Source organism: Aulostomus chinensis, chromosome 1 (assembly GCF_037954235.1).
Source record: "Aulostomus chinensis isolate RoL2024-O1b breed Wild chromosome 1, RoL_Achi_v1.0, whole genome shotgun sequence".
NCBI classification, from domain to species: Eukaryota; Metazoa; Chordata; class Actinopteri; order Syngnathiformes; family Aulostomidae; genus Aulostomus; species Aulostomus chinensis.
In genome coordinates, this window is record NC_141320.1 from 23,935,783 (window position 1) to 23,959,933 (window position 24,151).

Below are 24,151 nucleotides of genomic sequence, written 5' to 3' on the forward strand. Positions count from 1 at the left end.
TCAGAAGAATTGCTAATGATCTCAAAATGATGCTAACAGTAATGGAGTGAACGTTTCGAATAACCTCAAAGTGATGCTGACAGTCATGTCGGAAGAGTTGCTACGAACCTCAAAATAATGCGACAGTGATGTCAGAAGAATTGCGAAAGATCTCAAAATGATGCGACAGTGATGTCGTGAAAGTTGCTAATGAACTCAAAATGATGCTAACAGTAATGGAGTGAAACTTTCGAACAACCTCAAAGTGATGCTGACAGTCATGTAGTAAGAGTTGCTACGAACCTCAAAATAATGTGACAGTGATGTCAGAAGAATTGCTAATGATCTCAAAATGATGCGACAGTGATTTAGTAAGAATTGCTAATGAACTCAAAATGATGCTAACAGTAATGGAGTGATAGTTGCTAATCAACTCAGTGATGCTTACAGTAATGTAGTAAGTGTTTCGAAAAACCTCAAAGTGATGCTGACAGTCATTTAGTAAGAGTTGCTAATGAACTCAATTCAATGTTACAGTGATGTCGTGAGAATTGCTCATGAACTCAAAATGATGCTAACAGTAATGTAGTGACAGTTGCTAATAAACTCAAAGTGATGCTGACAGTAATGTAGTAAGAGTTGCTACGAACCTTAAAATAATGCAACAATAATGTAGCAAGAGTTGCTACGAACCTCAAAATAATGTTACAGTGATGTCAGAAGAATTGCTAACGATCTCAAAATGATGCGACAGTGATTTAGTAAGAATTGCTAATGAACTCAACATGATGCTAACAGTAATGGAGTGAACGTTTCGAATAACCTCAAAGTGATGCTGACAGTCATGTAGTAAGAGTTGCTACGAACCTCAAAATAATGCGACAGTAATGTAGTAAAAGTTGCTACGAACCTCAAAATATTGCGACAGTGATGTCGGAAGAATTGCTAATGAACTCAAAATGATGCTAACAGTCATGTAGTGATAGTTGCTAATCAAGTCAGTGATGCTTACAGTAATGTAGTAAGTGTTTCGAATAACCTCAAAGTGATGCTGACAGTCATGTAGTAAAAGTTGCTACGAACCTCAAAATAATGTGACAGTTACATAAGAAGAATTGCTAATGATCTCAAAATGATGCGACAGTGATGTAGTAAGAATTGCTAATGAAATCAAAATGATGCTAACAGTAATGGAGTGAAAGTTTCGAATAACCTCAAAGTGATGCTGACAGTCATGTAGGAAGAGTTGCTACGAACCTCAAAATAATGCGACAGTGATGTCAGAAGAATTGCTAAAGATCTCAAAATGATGCGACAGTGATGTCGTCAGAATTGCTCATGAACTCAAAATGATGCTAACAGTAATGGAATGAACGTTTCGAATAACCTCAAAGTGATGCTTACAGTCTTGTACTAAGAGATGCTACGAACCTCAAAAAAATGCGAAAGTGATGTCGGAAGAAGTGCTAATGATCTCAAAATGATGCGACAGTGATGTAGTGAAAGTTGCTAATGAACTCAAAATGATGCTCACAGTAATGGAGTGAAACTTTCGAATAAACTCAAAGTGATGCTGACAGTCATGTAGTAAGAGTTGCTGCGAACCTCAAAATATTGCGACAGTGATGTCGGAAGAATTGCTAATGAACTCAAAATGATGCTAACAGTAATGTAGTGATAGTTGCTAATCAACTCAGTGATGCTTACAGTAATATAGTAAGTGTTTCGAATAACCTCAAAGTGATGCTGACAGTCATGAAGTAAGAGTTGCTACGAACCTCAAAATAATGCGACAGTAATGTAGTAAAAGTTGCTACGAAACTCAAAATATTGCGACGATGATGTCAGAATATCTAATGAACTCAAAATGATGCCAACAGTCATGTAGTTATAGTTGCTAATCAAGTCAGTGATGCTTACAGTAATGTAGTAAGTGTTTCGAATAACCTCAAAGTGATGCTGACAGTCATGTATTAAGAGTTTCTACAGACCTCAATATAATGCGACAGTAATGTAGTAAAAGTCGCTACGAACCTCAAAATATTTCGACAGTGATGTCGGAAGAATTGCTAATGAACTAAAAATGATGCCAACAGTAATGTAGTGATAGTTGCTAATCAACTCAGTGATGCTTACAGTAATGTAGTAGATGTTTCGAATAACCTCAAAGTGATGGTGACAGTCATTCGTAACAGTTGCTACGAACCTCAAAATAATACGACAGTGATGTCAGAAGAATTGCTAAAGATCTCAAAATGATGCGACAGTGATTTAGTAAGAATTGCTCATGAACTAAAATGATGCTGACAGTAATGGAGTGATAGTTGCTAAGAAACTCAGTGATGCTTACAGTAATGTAGTAAGAGTTTCGAACAACCTCAAAGTGATGCTGACAGTCATTTAGTAAGAGTTGCTAATGAACTCAATTCAATGCTACAGTGATGTCGTGAGAATTGCTCATGAACTCAAAATGATGCGACAGTGATTTAGCAAGAATTGCTAATGAACTCAAAATGATGCTCACAGTAATGGAGTGAAAGTTTCGAATAACCTCAAAGTGATGCTGACAGTCATGTAGTAAGAGTTGCTACGAACCTCAATATAATGCGACAGTGATGTCAGAAGAATTGCTAATGATCTCAAAATGATGCGACAGTGATTTCATAAGAATTGCTAATGAACTCAAAATGATGCTAACAGTAATGGAGTGATAGTTGCTAATCAACTCAGTGATGCTTACAGTAATGTAGTAAGTGTTTCGAATAACCTCAAAGTGATGCTGACAGTCATGTAGTAAGAGTTGCTACGAACCTCAAAATAATGCGACAGTAATGTAGTAAAAGTTGCTACGAACCTCAAAATATTGCGACAGTGATGTCGGAAGAATTGCTCATGAACTTAAAATGATGCTAACAGTAATGTAGTTGTAGTTGCTAATCAAGTCAGTGATGCTTACAGTAATGTAGTAAGTGTTTCGAACAACCTCAAAGTGGTGTAGTGATGTAGTAAGAATTGCTAATGAACTCAAAATGATGCTAACAGTAATGGAGTGAAAGTTTCGAAAAACCTCAAAGTGATGCTGACAGTCATGTAGTAAGAGTTGCTGCGAACCTTAATGCGACAGTGATGTTGGAAGAATTGGTAATGATCTCAAAATGATGTTAACAGTAATGGAGTGAATGTTTCCAATAACCTCAAAGTGATGCTGACAGTCATGTAGTAAGAGTTGCTATGAATCTCAAAAAAATGCAACAGTAATGTAGTAAAAGTTGCTACGAACCTCAAAATATTGCGACAGTGATGTCGGAAGAATTGCTAATGAACTCAAGATGATGCTAACAGTAATGGAGTGAAACTTTCGAATAACCTCAAAGTGATGCTGACAGTCATGTAGTAAGTGTTGCTACGAACCTCAAAATAATGCAACAGTAATGTAGTAAAAGTTGCTACGAACCTCAAAATATTGCGACAGTGATGTCGGAAGAATTGCTAATGAACTCAAAATGAAGCTAACAGTAATGGAGTGAACGTTTCGAATAACCTCAATGTGATGCTGACAGTCATTTAGTCAGAGTTGCTAATGAACTAATGAATGAATTTAATGCTACAGTGATGTCGGAAGAATTGCTCAACGACTCAAAATGATGCTAACAGTCATGGAGTGATAGTTGCTAATAAACTCAAAGTGATGCTCACAGTAATGTAGTAAGAGTTGCTACGAACTTTAACATAATGCAACAATAATGTAGTAAGAGTTGCTACGAACCTCAAAATAATGTGACAGTGATGTCGGAAGAATTGCTAATGATCTCAAAATGATGCGACAGTGATGTAGTAAGAATTGCTAATGAACTCAAAATGATGCTAACAGTAATGTACTGATAGTTGCTATTCAACTCAGTGATGCTAACAGCAATGGAGTGAACGTTTCGAATAACCTCAAAGTGATGCTGAAAGTCATGTAGTAAGAGTTGCTACGAACCTCAAAGTAATGCGACAGTGATGTCGTAAGAATTGCTAATGAACTCAAAATGATGCTAACCGTAATGGAGTGAAAGTTTCGAAAAACCTCAAAGTGATGCTGACAGTCATGTGGTTTGAGTTGCGAGTAAATTAAAAATGATCCTGACAGTGATGTCGTAAGAATTGCCATTGACCTCAAAACGATGCTAACAGTAACGTAATGATAGTTACTAATAAACTCAGTGATGCTTACAGTAATGTAGTAAGAGTTGCTACTAACCTCAAAATAATGCGGCAGTGATGTCGTAAGAATTGCTAAAAAACTCAAAATGATGCTAACAGTAATGTAGTGATAGTTGCTAATAAACTCAAAGTGATGCTGACAGTAATGTAGTAAGAGTTGCGACGAACCTTTAATTAATGCAACAATAATGTAGTAAGAGTTGCTATGAACCTCAAAATAATGCGACAGTAATGTAGTAAAAGTTACTACGAACCTAAAAATATTGAGACAGTGATGTCAGAAGAATTGCTAAAGATCTCAAAATGATGCGACAGTGATTTAGGAAGAATTGCTAATAAACTCAAAATGATGCTAACAGTAATGTAGTGAGAGTTGCTACGAACCTTTAAATAATGCAAAAATAATGTAGTAAGAGTTGCTACGAACATCAAAATAATGCGAAAGTGATGTCGGAAGAATTGCTAATGATCTCAAAATGATGCGACACTGATGTAGTAAGAATTGCTAATGAACTCAAAATGATGCTAACAACAAAGGAGTGAAAGTTTCGAATAACCTCAAAGTGATGCTGACAGTCATGTAGTTAGAGTTGCTACTAACCTCAATTTAATGCTACAGTGATGTGGTGAGAGTTGATAGTAATTTCAAAATCACGCTAAAGTGATGTCATGAGAGTTGCTACATACCTAAGAAATGATGCTAAAGTGATGTGGTGAGAGTCGCTACTTACCTAATAAATGATGCTACAGTGATGTGGTGAGAGTTGCTACGAACCTCAAAATGATGCTACAGTAATGTCGTGAGAGTTGCTACGATCCTCAAAATGATGCTAAAGTGATGTAATGAGAGTTGCGCCAAACCTAAGAAGTGATGCTACAGTGATGTCGTGAGAGTTGCTACTTACCTAAGAAATGATGCTACAGTGATGTGGTGAGAGTTGCTACGAACCTAAAAATGATGCTACAGTGATGTAATGAGAGTTGCTAGGAATCTCAAAATGATGCTCCAGTAATGTCGTGAGAGTTGCGACTATCCTCAAAATTATGCTACAGTGATGTAATGAGAGTTGCGACAAATGTCCAAATGATGCTAGAGTGATGTAATGAGAGTTGCTACTTACCTAAGAAATGATGCTACAGTGATGTGGTGAGAGTTGCTACGAATCTCATAATGATGCTACAGTAATGTCGTGAGAGTTGTGACTATCCTCAAAATGATGCGACAATGATGTAGTGAGAGTTGCTACGATCCTCAAAATGATTCTACAGTGATGTTATGACAGTTGCTACTAACCTAAGAAATTATGCTGACAGTGTTGTGGTGACAGTTGATAGTAATTTCAAAATCATGCTAAAGCGATGTCATGAGAGTTGCTTCTAACCAAACAAATGATGCTACAGTGATGTGGTGAGAGTTGCTACGAACCTCAAACTGATACTTCCAGTAATGTCGTGAGAGTTGCTACAAACCTCAAAATGATGCTGCAGTGATGTCATGGGAGTTGCTACTAACCTAAGAAATGATGCTACAGTGATGTGGTGAGAGTTGCTACGAACCTCAAAATGATGGTACAGTGATGTAATGACAGTTGCTAGGAATCTCAAAAAAATGATGCTCCAGTAATGTCGTGAGAGTTGCAACTGTCCTCAAAATGATGCGACAGTGATGTAATGAGAGTTGCTACAAATGTCCAAATGATGCTTAAGTGATGTAATGAGAGTGGCTACAAACCTAAGAAATGATGCTACAGTGATGTAATGAGAGTTGCTACGATCCTCAAAATGATGCTCCAGCGATGTGGTGAGAGTTGATAGTAATTTCAAAATCACGCTAAAGTGATGTCTTGAGAGTTGCTACGATCCTCAAAATGATGCTAAAGTGATGTAATGAGAGTTGCTACTTACCTAAGAAATGATGTTACAGTGATGTGGTGAGAGTTGCTACGAACCTCAAAATGATGCTAAAGTGATGTAATGAGAGTTGCTCCGAATCTCAAAATGATTCTAGAGTGATGTATTGAGAGTTGCTACTTACCTAAGAAATGATGCTGCAGTGATGTGGTGAGAGTTGCCACGAATCTTAAAATGATGCCACAGTAATGTCGTGAGAGTTGCGACTATCCTCAAAATGTTGCGACAGTGATGTAGTGAGAGTTGCTACGATCCTCAAAATGATGCTACAGTGATGTTATGACAGTTGCTACTAACCTAAGAAATTATACTGACAGTGTTGTGGTGAGAGTTGATAGTAATTTCAAAATCATGCAAAAGTGATGTCATGAGAGTTGCTTCTAACCGAAGAAATGATGCTACAGTGATGTAGGCAGAGTTGGTACGATGCTCAAACTGATGCTTCCAGTAATGTAGTGAGAGTTGCTACAAACCTCAAAATGATGCTACAGTGATGTCATGGGAGATGCTACTAACCTAAGAAATGATGCTACAGTGATGTAGTGAGAGTTGCTACAAATGTCAAAATGATGCAACAGTGATGTGGTGAGAGTTGCTACCAACCTAAGAAATGATGCGACAGTGATGTAATGAGAGTTGCGACAAACCTAAGAAGTGATGCTACAGTGATGTGGTGAGAGTTGATACTAATTTCAAAATAATGCTAAAGTGGTGTCGTCAGAGTTGCTACAAACCGCAAAATGATGCTACAGTGATGTAATGAGAGCTGCTACTTACCTAAGAAATGATGCTACAGTGATGTGGTGAGAGTTGCTACGAACCTCAAAATGATGGTACAGTGATGTAATGACAGTTGCTAGGAATCTCAAAAAAATGATGCTCCAGTAATGTCGTGAGAGTTGCGACTATCCTCAAAATGATGCGACAGTGATGTAATGAGAGTTGCTACAAATGTCCAAATGATGCTGAAGTGATGTAATGAGAGTGGCTACCAACCTAAGAAATGATGCTACAGTGATGTAATGAGAGTTGCTACAAATGACCAAATGATGCTAGAGTGATGTAATGAGATTTGCTACAAACCGAAGAAATTATGCTACAGACATGTGCTGAGAGTTGATAGTAATTTCAAAATCATGCTAAAGTGATGTAATGAGAGTTGCTACTTACCTGAGAAATGATGCGACAGTGATGTGGTGAGAGCTGCTACGAACCTCAAAATGATGCTACAGTGATGTAATGAGAGTTGCTACTTACCTAAGAAATGATGCTACAGTGATGTGGTGAGAGTTGCTACGAACCTCAAAATGATGCTACAGTGATGTAATGAGAGTTCCTACGAATATCAAAATGATGCTGCAGTAATGTCGCGAGAGTTGCGACTATCCTCAAAATGATGCGACAGTGATGTAGTGAGAGTTGCTACGATCCTCAAAATGAGGTGGCAATGATGTAGTGAGAGTTGACACAAATCTCAAAATGATGCTGACAGTGATGTAGTGAGAGTTGCTACTAACCTCAAAATGATGTTGAAAGTGATGTTGTGAGAGCGGCTAAAAACCTCAAAAACGATGCTATAGTGATGTCTTAAGAATTGGTACTAACCAAAGAAATGATGCTCCAATGATGTGGTGAGAGTTGTTAATTACCTGAAAATGATGCTGACAGTGATGTACTAAGAGTTGCTACGAACCTCAAAATAATGCGACAGTAATGTAGTAAAAGTTGCTACGAACCTCAAAATAATGTGACAGTTATGTAAGAAGAATTGCTAAAGATCTCAAAATGATGCGACAGTGATTTAGTAAGAATGGAGTGAATGTTTCGAATAACGTCAAAGTGATGCTGACAGTCATGTAGTAAGTGTTGCTACGAACCTCAAAATAATGCGACAGTCATGTAGTAGAAGTTGCTACGAACCTCAAAATATTGCGACAGTGATGTCGGAAGAATTGCTAATGAACTCAAAATGATGCGAACAGTAATGTAGTGATAGTTGCTAAGAAACTCAGTGATGCTTACAGTAATGTAGTAAGTGTTTCGAATAACCTCAAAGTGATGCTGACAGTCATGTACTAAGAGTTGCTACGGACCTCAATATAATGCGACAGTAATGTAGTAAAAGTCGCTACGAACCTCAAAATATTTCGACAGTGATTTCGGAAGAATTGCTAATGAACTAAAAATGATGCTAACAGTAATGTAGTGATAGTTGCTAATCAACTCAGTGATGCTGACAGTAATGTAGTTGGTGTTTCGAATAACCTCAAAGTGATGCTTACAGTCTTGTACTAAGAGTTGCTAAGAACCTCAAAATAATGTGACAGTGATGTCGGAAGAATTGCTAATGATCTCAAAATGATGCGACAGTGAGGTAGTATGAATTGCTAATGAACTCAAGATGATGCTAACAGTAATGGAGTGAAACTTTCGAATAACCTCAAAGTGATGCTGACAGTCATGTAGTAAGTGTTGCGACGAACCTCAAAATAATTCAACAATAATGTAGTAAGAGTTGCTACGAACCTCAAAATATTGCGACAGTGATGTCGGAAGAATTGTTAATTAACTCAAGATTATGCTAAGAGTAATGTAGTGATAGTTGCAAAGAAACTCAGTGATGCTTTGAGTAATGTAGTAAGAGTTTCGAACAACCTCAAAGTGATGCTGACAGTCATTTAGTAAGAGTTGCTAATGAACTCAATTTAATGCTACAGTGATGTCGGAAGAATTGCTCAACAACTCAAAATGATGCTAACAGTAATGGAGTGATAGTTGCTAAGAAACTCAGTGATGCTTACAGTAATGTAGTAAGTGTTTCGAACAACCTCAAAGTGATGCTGACAGTCATGTAGTAAGAGTTGCTACGGACCTCAATATAATGCGACAGTAATGTAGTAAAAGTCGCTACGAACCTCAAAATATTTCAACAGTGATGTCGGAAGAATTGCTAATGAACTAAAAATGATGCTAACAGTAATGTAGTTATAGTTGCTAATCAACTCAGTGATGCTGACAGTAATGTAGTTGGTGTTTCGAATAACCTCAAAGTGATGCTGACAGTCATTTAGTAAGAGTTGCTAATGAACTCAATTCAATGCTACAGTGATGTCGTGAGAATTGCTCATGAACTCAAAATGATGCTAACAGTAATGTAGTGACAGTTGCTAATAAACTCAAAGTGATGCTGAAAGTAATGTAGTAAGAGTAGCTACGAACCTCAAAATAATGTTACAGTGATGTCAGAAGAATTGCCAATGATCTCAAAATGATGCGACAGTGATTTAGTAAGAATTGCTAATGAACTCAAAATGATGCTAACAGTAATGGAGTGAACGTTTCGAAAAACCTCAAAGTGATGCTGACAGTCATGTAGTAAGAGTTGCTACGAACCTCAAAATAATGCGACAGTAATGTAGTAAAAGTTGCTACGAACCTCAAAATAATGTGACAGTGATGTCAGAAGAATTGCTAATGAACTCAAAATGATGCTAACAGTAATGGAATGAACGTTTCGAATAACCTCAAAGTGATGCTCACAGTCATGTCGTAAGTGTTGCTACGAACCTCAAAATAATGCGACAGTGATGTCGGAAGAATTGCTAATGATCTCAAAATGATGTGACAGTGATGTAGTAAGAATTGCTAATGAACTCAAAATGATGCTAACAGTAATGGAGTGAAAGTTTCGAAAAACCTCAAAGTGATGCTGACAGTCATGTGGTTTGAGTTGCGAGTAAATTAAAAATGATCCTGACAGTGATGTCGTAAGAATTGCTATTGACCTCAAAACGATGCTAACAGTAACGTAATGATAGTTACTAATAAACTCAGTGATGCTTACAGTAATGTAGTAAGTGTTTTGAACAACCTCAAAGTGATGCTGACAGTCATGTAGTAGGAGTTCCTACTAACCTCAAAATAATGCGACAGTGATGTCGTAAGAATTGCGAAAAAAACTCAAAATGATGCTAACAGTAATGTCGTGATAGTTGCTAATCAACTCAAAGTGATGCTGACAGTAATGTAGTAAGAGTTGCTACGAACCTTTAAATAATGCAACAATAATGTAGTAAGAGTTGCTATGAACCTCAAAATAATGCGACAGTAATGTAGTAAAAGTTGCTACGAACCTAAAAATATTGAGACAGTGATGTCAGAAGAATTGCTAAAGATTTCAAAATGATGCGACAGTGATTTAGGAAGAATTGCTAATAAACTCAAAATGATGCTAACAGTAATGTAGTGAGAGTTGCTACGAACCTTTAAATAATGCAAAAATAATGTAGTAAGAGTTGCTACGAACATCAAAATAATGCAAAAGTGATGTCGGAAGAATTGCTAATGAACTCAAAATGATGCTAACAAAAAAAGGAGTGAAAGTTTCGAATAACCTCAAAGTGATGCTGACAGTCATGTAGTTAGAGTTGCTACTAACCTCAATTTAATGCTACAGTGATGTGGTGAGAGTTGATAGTAATTTCAAAATCACGCTAAATTGATGTAATGAGAGTTGCTACATACCTAAGAAATGATGCTAAAGTGATGTGGTGAGAGTTGCTACTTACCTAATAAATGATGCTACAGTGATGTGGTGAGAGTTGCGACGAACCTCAAAATGATGCTACAGTAATGTCGTGAGAGTTGCTACGATCCTCAAAATGATGCTAAAGTGATGTAATGAGAGTTGCGACAAACCTAAGAAGTGATGCTACAGTGATGTCCTGAGAGTTGCTACTTACCTAAGAAATGATGCTACAGTGATGTGGTGAGAGTTGCTACGAACCTAAAAATTATGCTACAGTGATGTAATGAGAGTTGCTAGGAATCTCAAAATAATGCTCCAGTAATGTCGTGAGAGTTGCGACTATCCTCAAAATTATGCTACAGTGATGTAATGAGAGTGGCTACAAATGTCCAAATGATGCTAGAGTGATGTAATGAGAGTTGCTACAAACCTAAGAAATGATGCTACAGTGATGTGGTGAGAGTTGATAGTAATTTCAAAATCACGCTGAAGTGATGTAATGAGAGTTGCTACTTACCTAAGAAATGATGCTACAGTGATGTGGTGAGAGTTGCTACGAATCTCAAAATGATGCTACAGTAATGTCGTGAGAGTTGCGATTAGCCTCAAAATGATGCGACAATGATGTAGTGAGAGTTGCTACGATCCTCAAAATGATTCTACAGTGATGTTATGACAGTTGCTACTAACCTAAGAAATTATGCTGACAGTGATGTGGTGAGAGTTGATAGTAATTTCAAAATCATGCTAAAGCGATGTCATGAGAGTTGCTTCTAACCAAACAAATGATGCTACAGTGATGTGGTGAGAGTTGCTACGAACCTCAAACTGATACTTCCAGTAATGTCGTGAGAGTTGCTACAAACCTCAAAATGATGCTGCAGTGATGTCATGGGAGTTGCTACTAACCTAAGAAATGATGCTACAGTTATATAATGAGAGTTGCTACAAATGTCAAAATGATGCAACAGTGATGTAGTGAGAGTTGATAGTAATTTCAAAATCACGCTAACGTGATGTCGTGAGAGTTGCTACGATCCTCAAAATGATGCTCCAGCGATGTGGTGAGAGTTGATAGTAATTTCAAAATCACGCTAAAGTGATGTCTTGAGAGTTGCTACGATCCTCAAAATGATGCTAAAGTGATGTAATGAGAGTTGCTACTTACCTAAGAAATGATGTTACAGTGATGTGGTGAGAGTTGCTACGAACCTCAAAATGATGCTAAAGTGATGTAATGAGAGTTGCTCCGAATCTCAAAATGATTCTAGAGTGATGTATTGAGAGTTGCTACTTACCTAAGAAATGATGCTGCAGTGATGTGGTGAGAGTTGCCACGAATCTTAAAATGATGCCACAGTAATGTCGTGAGAGTTGCGACTATCCTCAAAATGATGCGACAGTGATGTAGTGAGAGTTGCTACGATCCTCAAAATGATGCTACAGTGATGTTATGACAGTTGCTACTAACCTAAAAAATTATACTGACAGTGTTGTGGTGAGAGTTGATAGTAATTTCAAAATCATGCTAAAGTGATGTCATGAGAGTTGCTTCTAACCGAAGAAATGATGCTACAGTGATGTAGGCAGAGTTGGTACGATGCTCAAACTGATGCTTCCAGTAATGTAGTGAGAGTTGCTACAAACCTCAAAATGATGCTACAGTGATGTCATGGGAGATGCTACTAACCTAAGAAATGATGCTACAGTGATGTAGTGAGAGTTGCTACAAACCTCAAAATGATGCTACAGTGATGTGGTGAGAGTTGCTACAAACCTCAAAATGATGCTACAGTGATGTGGTGAGAGTTGCTACCAACCTAAGAAATGATGCTACAGTGATGTAGTGAGAGTTGCTACAAACCTCAAAATGATGCCACAGTGATGTGGTGAGAGTTGCTACCAACCTAAGAAATGATGCTACAGTGATGTGGTGAGAGTTGATACTAATTTCAAAATAATGCCAAAGTGGTGTCGTGAGAGTTGCTACGAACCGCAAAATGATGCTACAGTGATGTAATGAGAGTTGCTACTTACCTAAGAAATGATGCTACAGTGATGTGGTGAGAGTTGCTACGAACCTCAAAATGATGGTACAGTGATGTAATGACAGTTGCTAGGAATCTCAAAATGATGCTCCAGTAATGTTGTGAGAGTTGCGACTATCCTCAAAATGATGCGACAGTGATGTAATGAGAGTTGCTACAAATGTCCAAATGATGCTAGAGTGATGTAATGAGATTTGCTACAAACCTAAGAAATTATGCGACAGACATGTGCTGAGAGTTGATAGTAATTTCAAAATCATGCTACAGTGATGTAATGAGTTGCTACTTACCTGAGAAATGATGCGACAGTGATGTGGTGAGAGTTGCTACGAACCTCAAAATGATGCTACAGTAATGCAATGAGAGTTCCTACGAATATTAAAATGATGCTGCAGTAATGTCGCGAGAGTTGCGACTATCCTCAAAATGATGCGACAGTGATGTAGTGAGAGTTGCTACGATCCTCAAAATGAGGTGGCAATGATGTAGTGAGAGTTGACACAAATCTCAAAATGATGCTGACAGTGATGTAGTGAGAGTTGATACTAATCTCAAAATGATGCTAAAGTGATGTAATGAGAGTTGCTACAAATCTAAGAAGTGATGCGACAGTGATGTGGTGAGAGTTGATAGTAATTTCAAAATAACGCTAAAGCGGTGTAATGAGAGTTGCTACTTCCCTAAGAAATGATGCTAGAGTGATGTAATGAGAGTTGCTACTCATCTCAAAATGATGCCAGAGTGATGTAATGAGATTTGCTCCAAACCTAAGAAATGATGCTAAAGTGATGTAATGAGAGTTGCTACTTACCTAAGAAATGATGCTAAAGTGATGTCATGGGAGTTGCTACTGACCTAAGAAATGATGCTACAGTGATGAATTGAGAGTTGCTACAAATGTCAAAATGATGCGACTGATGTAGTGAATGAATGTATGAGAGGCTAAAAACCTCAAAAACGATGCTATAGTGATGTCTTAAGAATTGCTACTAACCAAGGAAATGATGCTCCAATGATGTGGTGAGAGTTGTTAATTACCTGAAAATGATGCGACAGTGATGTAGTGAGAGTTGCTACGATCCTCAAAATGATGCAGGGTGACTTTGTGGAAAGTCTTGCACTCCCAACACATTCATTCTCACTAATGCAGTGACAGGTCAGAGCCAAGGGAGCCTCCATGTCCACAGATGTCCACATGGCAGCTGGACTTCCTTTTTCACTCCTTCCCGTTCCTCCTGGTACTTTTTAGCCACCGTTTGTTTGATGGTCTGAAAATGACACCCAGAGTAAATCAATACATTGAAATTAGAGATGAAATAAACTGGAGATATCAACGACTGCTTTAGATCATTTCCACACAAACCTTTCTGGTTGGCAAACATATGAGGCTCAAGGACCTGAACCAGTTCCCTGAACCCTTCCCTCTCAACAGTGCTGAGGGGCTGGCAGTCCTTCAGGATCAAATTCAGCAGAGCCTCATCCAGCATCTGCTTCCTGGAAGCTGGATGGTTAAAGATGAAGGAGAGAAGAAATGAATAGGAATTAATGATCAATGAAGCAACTGTGAGTCAGTTGGAGAGTGGCTGTATACCTGAGTTCATCCTGGTGGATCTGGGACTTCATTCTCATGCCTGGCCCCATCATGGCTCAGCACTGAAGAGGTGCTTTTGTTGAGATGAGACGCTTCTGTCCAACAAATGCGACATTCAACCTGCAGAAAAGAACATGAGTACTCAGCTAAAAGTTCCTTTCTTCATGGTGACTGGTGTTTCTTAGTCTTAGACCACCAGGTTTCCAATGAGGTGTATCGGATACGTTGTTGTGTGCCGCTGAAATCCGTCCAATTCCGGCGTTGTTTCCTCATGAAATGTGTTTGCCTTAAAGCTCATTAAAGTGTTGAACCACAATATCGTTCACCATAACTTAGTCAACTTCAAGATAACCTACTTCTACATTCCAGTCCCGGCTGCTCCTGTTCTGCTGCAGTCCAGAAAACAACAACCCGATACAATTGGCGCTCCTTCCCACAGCTCCGGCCCGGATCCGCATGGTTCCGCTGACTGACTGTGAGACGCGCTCCCTCCAGAGTGGCACAGCCCGATGGGGGTCCTTATCTGGCACGGGGGCGTAAAACAGGTGCGACTGAAAAGCCTGGTTTATTCTGCGTCGAGGGAACGCGTTGCTCTGCAATTCACCGCCAAGCCGCTAGGGGGTGTGGCTTTGTCTTTGTATTGTTTACGGGCTCTTTTCGGATTCCTTGGTTTTCTTCCGGTCACAGACAAAAATTGTTGGCCATTTGTCAGTCTTTGTAGTGCCGCGAAGAGGAGTTGTAGAGGTGGTTGTACTTGCGCATGTCCTCGATAATCCTTTCTTCAGCTTGGTCCATTTTTTCTTGGAGCCTTCACCACAGAAACTTTGAAAATGGCGGTGTTGCTGTGCTGCGACTGAACCGGAAATAACGTTCTGAGCGGACCAATCACAGTCCTCGACGTTGACGTCACCACGAGTCGACGCGAAGCGTAAGTAGGATTTTTTGGAGGTGCGTTTCAGGCTACGGCGTACGGTCTGCGACGACGGCGTAGGTATGAATACTACTCGACAAAGAAGCATAAATCGGGCTTAAATCAGGCTTTATAGTCCAACAGGAAGTTAGCATGTCAGGGATGAGACACCCTGATAGTCCAAAAGGAAGTTAGCATGTCAGGGATGAGACACCCTGATCGTCCAAAAGGAAGTTAGCATGTCAGGGATGAGACACCCTCATCGTCCAACTGGAAGTTAGCATGTCAGGGATGAGACACACTTATTGTCCAACAGGAAGTTAGCATGTCAGGGATGAGACACGCTTATCGTCCAACAGGAAGTTAGCATGTAAGGGATTAGACACGCTTATCGTCCAACAGGAAGTTAGCATGTCAGGGATGAGACAGAGACAGGTACGGAGGCTGACGGCTGCTGAGGGCAAGCTCTCCATGTCATCATGGAAAAGTTGATTGTTCAACTCAATGTTTTTCCCATTGGGAGGAGATTTGTTGTTCCACCATGAAGTCTTTTCTGGTGATGAGTTTGTGTGTTGTAGTAGCATGAAGACATCTTGTTGTCATGATCAACTCATCTGGCCTGGTGGAAGAACGCTGCTGTGTTTGGATTCAGACGAGTCAAATCTGAACCAGGGACTTGTAGTTTTATCCTCGGTCTCCGGACTCATAAAATGGAGACCGGCCCAGTTTGACACTTTTGAACTCCTCCATGATGTTCAAATCTCATGACTGAGATTCGTGACTGGAAACATCGGCGGTTCAGCAAAGAAAACATGTACCATTGAACATCGCTCTCATCCTTCTACTCAGAACGCTGCGGTGGACTCCACCGTGTCCAGGCTTTGGGCAGATACGTCTTCATCCTCCACCACCACCAGCCGCTCCACCCCACCCACCCTGTGCAGGTCTACATTACCAGGGTCGGATCTGGCAGGGTGGAGGATCTTTGATTCATCTTAGCTTTCCTGCTCCGGCTGTTTGAGAAACATTCAAATGGAGATGGTTGTTTGTGTCTTTCAGGCCACGCCAACGCCTCCTTCTGTCCCCACGCTTACGGCTGCCGAAACGTGCCGGTGTCTGAAAACCAGATCATTCTGGATGTGCCGGACCACCAGGTCCTCCTCACCTGCAGGTTCCTGCAGGCAGAGCCCTGTGGTGGTAGGTTTCCTGCTCCTCTGCTGGACTGATACCCTCTCCCTTTCCCGACACGTATCTGCTGTTTCTACTCTGTGCCTCCTTCTCCTCTGTCAGGCCTGGACTTCTTCCTTCTGTCTCTCCAGGATCACGTCCTGGTGGTGCCTGAGAGCAGCTCCAGCTCCAGCTCCCTGAACCAAGAACCACTGGAGAAATCTGACCACTTCATCAGCAACTGTGGCCTCAACAGCTTTCATGTCAAGTCGGTGTCTCCAAGCCTGAGTTGGTCCCTGTTCTGTATCCCTGAATGTTCTAGAGGAACTAAACTGGGCCTGACTGGGACGCTTCTGTCTGCTCAGATTTGGGTTGTGAATGCATTCAGATGTCATTTACAAGCATTGGAACTAAAGACCTGAGCCTCAAGAATATTTAGTTCTTGATTTACTTTCTCTTGCAGGGTTTCATTTTGTGCAAATTTTCTTTTGAAGATCTTTGTTTTTTTTGTTGTCCTTCCATTTAGCAAGTTTGGCTAAGAACCTTTTCCCCACGAAACTAATTTTCCTAAAATGTCTTGCTAACGTTTCCTTTTTCTCTGTTGTCCCTCCTGTCCTTCGTCTCCGTTCTGTCTCAGCTCAGCTGTGTCTCTTGGGCTCTCTTCACCAACAGCGCCCTGCCTTGTGCCTGCCATGAGGTTGGAGCTGAGAGTGACACCTGCGAGTCATTTGCTGGTCGGTGCCGCTGCAGGCCCCACGTGATTGGCCGAGACTGCTCCATGTGGGCCGCGGGCTGCTGGGGATTCCCCACTGCAGACGTGAGTGTCAGATTGGATGAATGATGAGTAATAAGGGCTTTTAATGATGAGTGAGAGGACGGACCAAACCAACCTGTCCAACCATCAGAGGACAGTTTGTTGTTCTAGTTTCAACTCTTACTACATTTCTGTAAGCATCATTTTGAGTTTATTAGCAACTATCACTACATTACTGTCAGCATCATTTTGGGATCTTCAGCAATTCTTACTACATCACTGTCAGCATCATTTTTGAATTCATTAACAATTCTTCCTACATAACTGTAGCATTATTTTGAGGTTTTTAGCAGCTCTTACTAGATTACTGTTAGATTCATTTTGAGGTTATTTGAAAATTTCACTCCATTACTGTTAGCATCATTTTGAGTTCATTAGCAATTCTTACTACATCACTGTAGCATTATTTTGAGGTTATTAGCAACTCTTACTACATGACTCTCAGCATCATTTTTAGGTTACTCGCAACTTTCACTACATTACTGTTCGCATCATTTTGAGTTCATTTGCAATTATTACTACATCACTGTCATATCATTTTAGATCATAACCAATTCTTCTGACATCACTATTGCATTATTTTGAGGTTCGTAGCAACTCTTACGACATGACTGTCAGCATCACTTTGAGGTTGTTCGAAACACTTACTACATCACTGTCGCATCATTTTGAGATCATTAGCAATTCTTCTGACATCACTGTCCCATCAGTTTGAGATCATTACCAATTCTTCCGACATCACTGTCGCAATATTTTGAGGTTCGTAGCAAATTTTACTACATTAATGTCGCATTATTTTTAGGTTCGTAGCAACACTTAGTACATGACTGTCAGCATCACTTTGAGGTTATTCGAAACATTCACTCCATTACTGCTAGCATCATTTTGTGTTCATTAGCAATTCTTACTAAATCACTGTCGCATCATTTTGAGATCTTTAGCAATTCTTCCGACATCACTGTCGCAATATTTTCAGGTTCGTAGCAACTCTTACTACATTATTGTTGCATTATTTTAAGGTTCGTAGCAACTCTTAATACATTACTGTCATCATCACTTTGAGTTGATTAGCAACTATCACTACATTACTGTTAGCATCATTTTAAGTTCATTAGCAATTCTTCCGACATCACTGTCCCAATATTTTGAGGTACGTAGCAACTTTTACTACATTACTGTCGCATTATTATGAGGTTCGTAGCAACACTTACTACATTACTGTCATCATCACTTTGAGTTGATTAGCAACTATCACTACATTACTGTTAGCATCATTTTAAGTTCATTAGCAATTCTTCCGACATCACTGTCGCAATATTTTCAGGTTCGTAGCAACTCTTACTACATTATTGTTGCATTATTTTAAGGTTCGTAGCAACTTTTAATTCATTACTGTCGCATTATTTTGAGGTTCGTAGCAACTGTTTGTACATGACTGTCAGCATCACTTTGAGGTTATTCGAAACGTTCACTCCATTACTGTTAGCATCATTTTGAGTTCATTAGCAATTCTTACTTAATCACTGTCGCATCTTTTTGAGATCTTTAGCTATTCTACTGACATCACTGTCGCATTATTTTGAGGTTCGTAGCAACTCTTACTACATGACCATCAGCATCATTATGAGGTTATTCGAAACTTTCACTCCATTACTGTTAGCATCATTTTGAGTTCATTAGCAATTCTTACTACATCACTGTCGCATCATTTTGATATCATTAGCAAGTCTTCCGAAATCCCTTACGCATTATTTTTAGGTTCGTAGCAACTTTTACTACATTACTGTTGCATTATTTAAAGGTTCGTAGCAACTCTTACTACATGACTGTCAGCATCACTTTGAGGTTATTCGAAACATTCACTCCATTACTTTTAGCATCATTTTTTTTCATCAGCAATTCTTACTACATCACTGTCACATCATTTTGAGGTTCGTAGCAACTCTTTCTACATTACTGTGGCATTATTTTGAGGTTCGTAGCAACACTTACTACATGACTGTCAGCATCACTTTGAGGTTATTCGAAAGTTTCACTACATTACTGTTAGCATCATTTTGAGTTCATTAGCAATTCTTCCGACATCACTGTCGCAATATTTTCAGGTTCGTAGCAACTCTTACTACATTATTGTTGCATTATTTTAAGGTTCGTAGCAACTTTTAATTCATTACTGTCATCATCACTTTGAGTTGATTAGCAACTATCACTACATTACTGTTAGCATCATTTTAAGTTCATTAGCAATTCTTCGGACATCACTGTCCCAATATTTTGAGGTACGTAGCAACTTTTACTACATTACTGTCGCATTATTTAAAGGTTCGTAGCAACTCTTAGGACATGACTGTCAGCATCACTTTGAGGTTATTCGAAACGTTCACTCCATTACTGTTAGCATCATCTTGAGTTCATTAGCAATTCTTCTGACATCACTGTCGCAATATTTTGAGGTTCGTAGCAACTTTTACTACATTACTGTCGCATTATTTTGAGGTTCGTAGCAACTGTTTGTACATGACTGTCAGCATCACTTTGAGGTTATTCGAAACGTTCACTCCATTACTGTTAGCATCATTTTCAGTTCATTAGCAATTCTTACTAAATCACTGTCGCATCTTTTTGAGATCTTTAGCTATTCTACTGACATCACTGTCGCATTATTTTGAGGTTCGTAGCAACTCTTACTACATGACCATCAGCATCACTTTGAGGTTATTCGAAACTTTCACTCCATTACTGTTAGCATCATTTTTTGTTCATCAGCAATTCTTACTACATCACTGTCGCATCATTTTGAGATCATTAGCAATTCTTCTGACATGACTGTCGCATTATTTTGAGGTTCGTAGCAACTCTAACTACTTGACTGTGAGCATCACTTTGAGGTTATTCGAAACGTTCACTCCATTACTGTTAGCATCATTTTGAGATCATTACCAATTCTTCTGACATCACTGTCGCATCATTTTGAGATCTTTAGCAATTCTTCTGACATCACTGTCGCATTATTTTGAGGTTCGTAGCAACTCCTACGACATGACTGTCAGCATCACTCTGAGTTTATGAGCAACTATCACTACATTACTGTTAGCATCATTTTGAATTAATTAGCAATTCTCATGACATCACTGTAGCTTTGAATTGAGTTCATTAGCAACTCTTACTAAATGACTGTCAGCATCACTTTGAGGTTGTTCGAAAGTTTCACTCCATTACTGTTAGCATCATTTTGAGTTCATTAGCAATTCTTCCGACATCACTTTCGCAATATTTTGAGGTTCGTAGCAACTTTTACTACATTACTGTCACATTATTTTGAGGTTATTCGAAAGTTTCACTCCATTACTGTTAGCATCATTTTGAGTTCATTAGCAATTATTACTACATCAATGTCGCAATATTTTAAGGTTCGTAGCAACTCTTACTACATTCCTGTCATCATCACTTTGAGTTTATTAGCACCTATCACTACATTACTGTTAGCATCATTTTGAGTTAATTAGCAATTCTCACGACATCACTGTAGCATTGAATTGAGTTCATTAGCAACTCTTACTAAATGACTGTCAGCATCACTTTGAGGTTGTTCGAAAGTTTCACTCCATTACTGTTAGCATCATTTTGAGTTCATTAGCAATTCTTCCGACATCACTTTCGCAATATTTTGAGGTTCGTAGCAACTTTTACTACATTACTGTCGCATTATTTTGAGGTTATTCGAAAGTTTCACTCCATTACTGTTAGCATCATTTTGAGTTCATTAGCAATTCTTACTACATCAATGTCGCAATATTTTGAGGTTCGTTGCAACTCTTACTACATTATTGTTGCATTATTTTAAGGTTCGTAGGAACTCTTACTACATTCCTGTCATCATCACTTTGAGTTTATTAGCAACTGTCACTACATTACTGTTAGCATCATTTTGAGTTGTTGAGCAATTCTCACGACATCACTGTGGCATTAAATTGAGTTCATTAGCAACTCTTACTAAATGACTGTCAGCATCACTTTTAGGTTGTTCGAAACACTTACTACATTACTGTAAGCATCACTGAGTTAATTAGCAACTATCACTACATTACTGTTAGCATCATTTTAAGTTCATTAGCAATTCTTCCGACATCACTGTCGCAATATTTTGAGGTTCGTAGCAACTTTTACGACATTACTGTCGCATTATTTTGAGGTTTGTAGCAACTCTTAGTACATGACTGTCAGCATCACTTTGAGGTCATTCGAAACGTTCACTCCATTACTGTTAGCATCATTTTGAGATCATTACCAATTCTTCTGACATCACTGTTGCATCATTTTGAGACCTTAACAATTCTTCTGACATCACTGTCGAATTATTTTGAGGTTCGTAGCAACTCCTACTACATGACTGTCAGCATCACTTTGAGGTTGTTCGAAACTTTCACTCCATTACTGTTAGCATCATTTTGAGATCATTAGCAATTCTTCCGACATCACTGTCGCATTATATTGAGGTTCGTAGCAACTCTTACTACATGACTGTCAGCATCACTTTGAGGTTATTCGAAACACTTACTACATTACTGTAAGCATCACTGACTTGATTAGCAACTATCACTACATTACTGTTAGCATCATTTTGAGTTCATTAGCAATTCTTACTACATTACTGTTAGCATCATTTTGAGATCATAGCAATTCTTCTGACATCACTGTCACATCATTTTGAGGTTCGTAGCAACTCTTTCTACATTACTGTGGCATTATTTTGAGGTTCGTAGCAACACTTACTACATGACTGTCAGCATCACTTTGAGGTTATTCGAAAGTTTCACTACATTACTGTTAGCATCATTTTGAGTTCATGAGCAATTCTTCCGACATCACTGTCGCAATATTTTCAGGTTCGTAGCAACTCTTACTACATTATTGTTGCATTATTTTAAGGTTCGTAGCAACTCTTAATACATTACTGTCAGTATCACTTTGAGTTCATTAGCAACTATCACTACATTACTGTTAGCATCATTTTGAGTTTATTAGCAATTCATAGACATCACTGTAGCATTAAATTGAGGTGAGTAGCAACTCTTACTACATGACTGTCAGCATCACTTTGAGTTAATTAGCAACTATCACTACATTACTGTTAGCATCATTTTGAGTTCATTAGCAATTCTTCCGACATCACTGTCGCAATATTTTGAGGTTCGTAGCAACACTTACTACATGACTGTCAGCATCACTTTGAGGTTATTCGAAACTTTCACTCCATTACTGTTAGCATCATTTTTTGTTCATCAGCAATTCTTACTACATCACTGTAGCATCATTTTGAGATCATTAGCAATTCTTCTGACATGACTGTCGCATTATTTTGAGGTTCGTAGCAACTCTAACTACTTGACTGTGAGCATCACTTTGAGGTTATTCGAAACGTTCACTCCATTACTGTTAGCATCATTTTGAGATCATTACCAATTCTTCTGACATCACTGTCGCATCATTTTGAGATCTTTAGCAATTCTTCTGACATCACTGTCGCATTATTTTGAGGTTCGTAGCAACTCCTACGACATGACTGTCAGCATCACTTTGAGTTTATTCGCAACTATCACTACATTACTGTTAGCATCATTTTGAGTTAATTAGCAATTCTCACGACATCACTGTAGCATTGAATTGAGTTCATTAGCAACTCTTACTAAATGACTGTCAGCATCACTTTGAGGTTGTTCGAAAGTTTCACTCCATTACTGTTAGCATCATTTTGAGTTCATTAGCAATTCTTCCGACATCACTTTCGCAATATTTTGAGGTTCGTAGCAACTTTTACTACATTACTGTCGCATTATTTTGAGGTTATTCGAAAGTTTCACTCCATTACTGTTAGCATCATTTTGAGTTCATTAGCAATTATTACTACATCAATGTCGCAATATTTTGAGGTTCGTTGCAACTCTTACTACATTATTGTTGCATTATTTTAAGGTTCGTAGCAACTCTTACTACATTCCTGTCATCATCACTTTGAGTTTATTCGCAACTATCACTACATTACTGTTAGCATCATTTTGAGTTAATTAGCAATTCTCACGACATCACTATAGCATTGAATTGAGTTCATTTGCAACTCTTACTAAATGACTGTCAGCATCACTTTGAGGTTGTTCGAAAGTTTCACTCCATTACTGTTAGCATCATTTTGACTTCATTAGCAATTCTTCCGACATCACTTTTGCAATATTTTGAGGTTCGTAGCAACTTTTACTACATTACTGTTAGCATTATTTTGAGGTTAGTAGCAACTCTTACTACATGACCGTCAGCATCACTTTGAGGTTATTAGCAACTATCACTACATTACATTTAGCATCATTTTGAGTTTATTAGCAATTCATAGACATCACTGTAGCATTAAATTGAGGTTAGTAACAACCCTTACTACATGACTGTCATAATCACTTTGAGGTTGTTCGAAACACTTACTACATTACTGTAAGCATCACTTTGACTTTATTAGCAACTATCACTACGTTACTGTTAGCATCGTTTTGAGTTCAATAGCAATTCTAACAACATCACTGTCAGCATCATTTTTAATTTACTCGCAACTCAAACCACATGACTGTCAGCATCACTTTGAGGTTATTCGAAACTTTCACTCCATTACTGTTAGCATCATTTTGAGTTCATTAGCAATTCTTACTACATCACTGTCACATCATTTTGAGATCATTAGCAATTCTTCCGACATCACTGTCGCATAATTTTGAGGTTCATAGCAACTCTTACAACATGACTGTCAGCATCATTTTGAGGTTATTCGAAACTTTCACTCCATGACTGTTAGCATCATTTTGAGATCATTAGCAATTCTTCCGACATCACTGTCGCATTATTTTGAGGTTCGTAGCAACTCTTACTACATGACTGTCAGCATCACTTTGAGGTTATTCGAAACGTTCACTCCATTACTGTTAGCATCATTTTGAGTTCATTAGCAATTCTTACT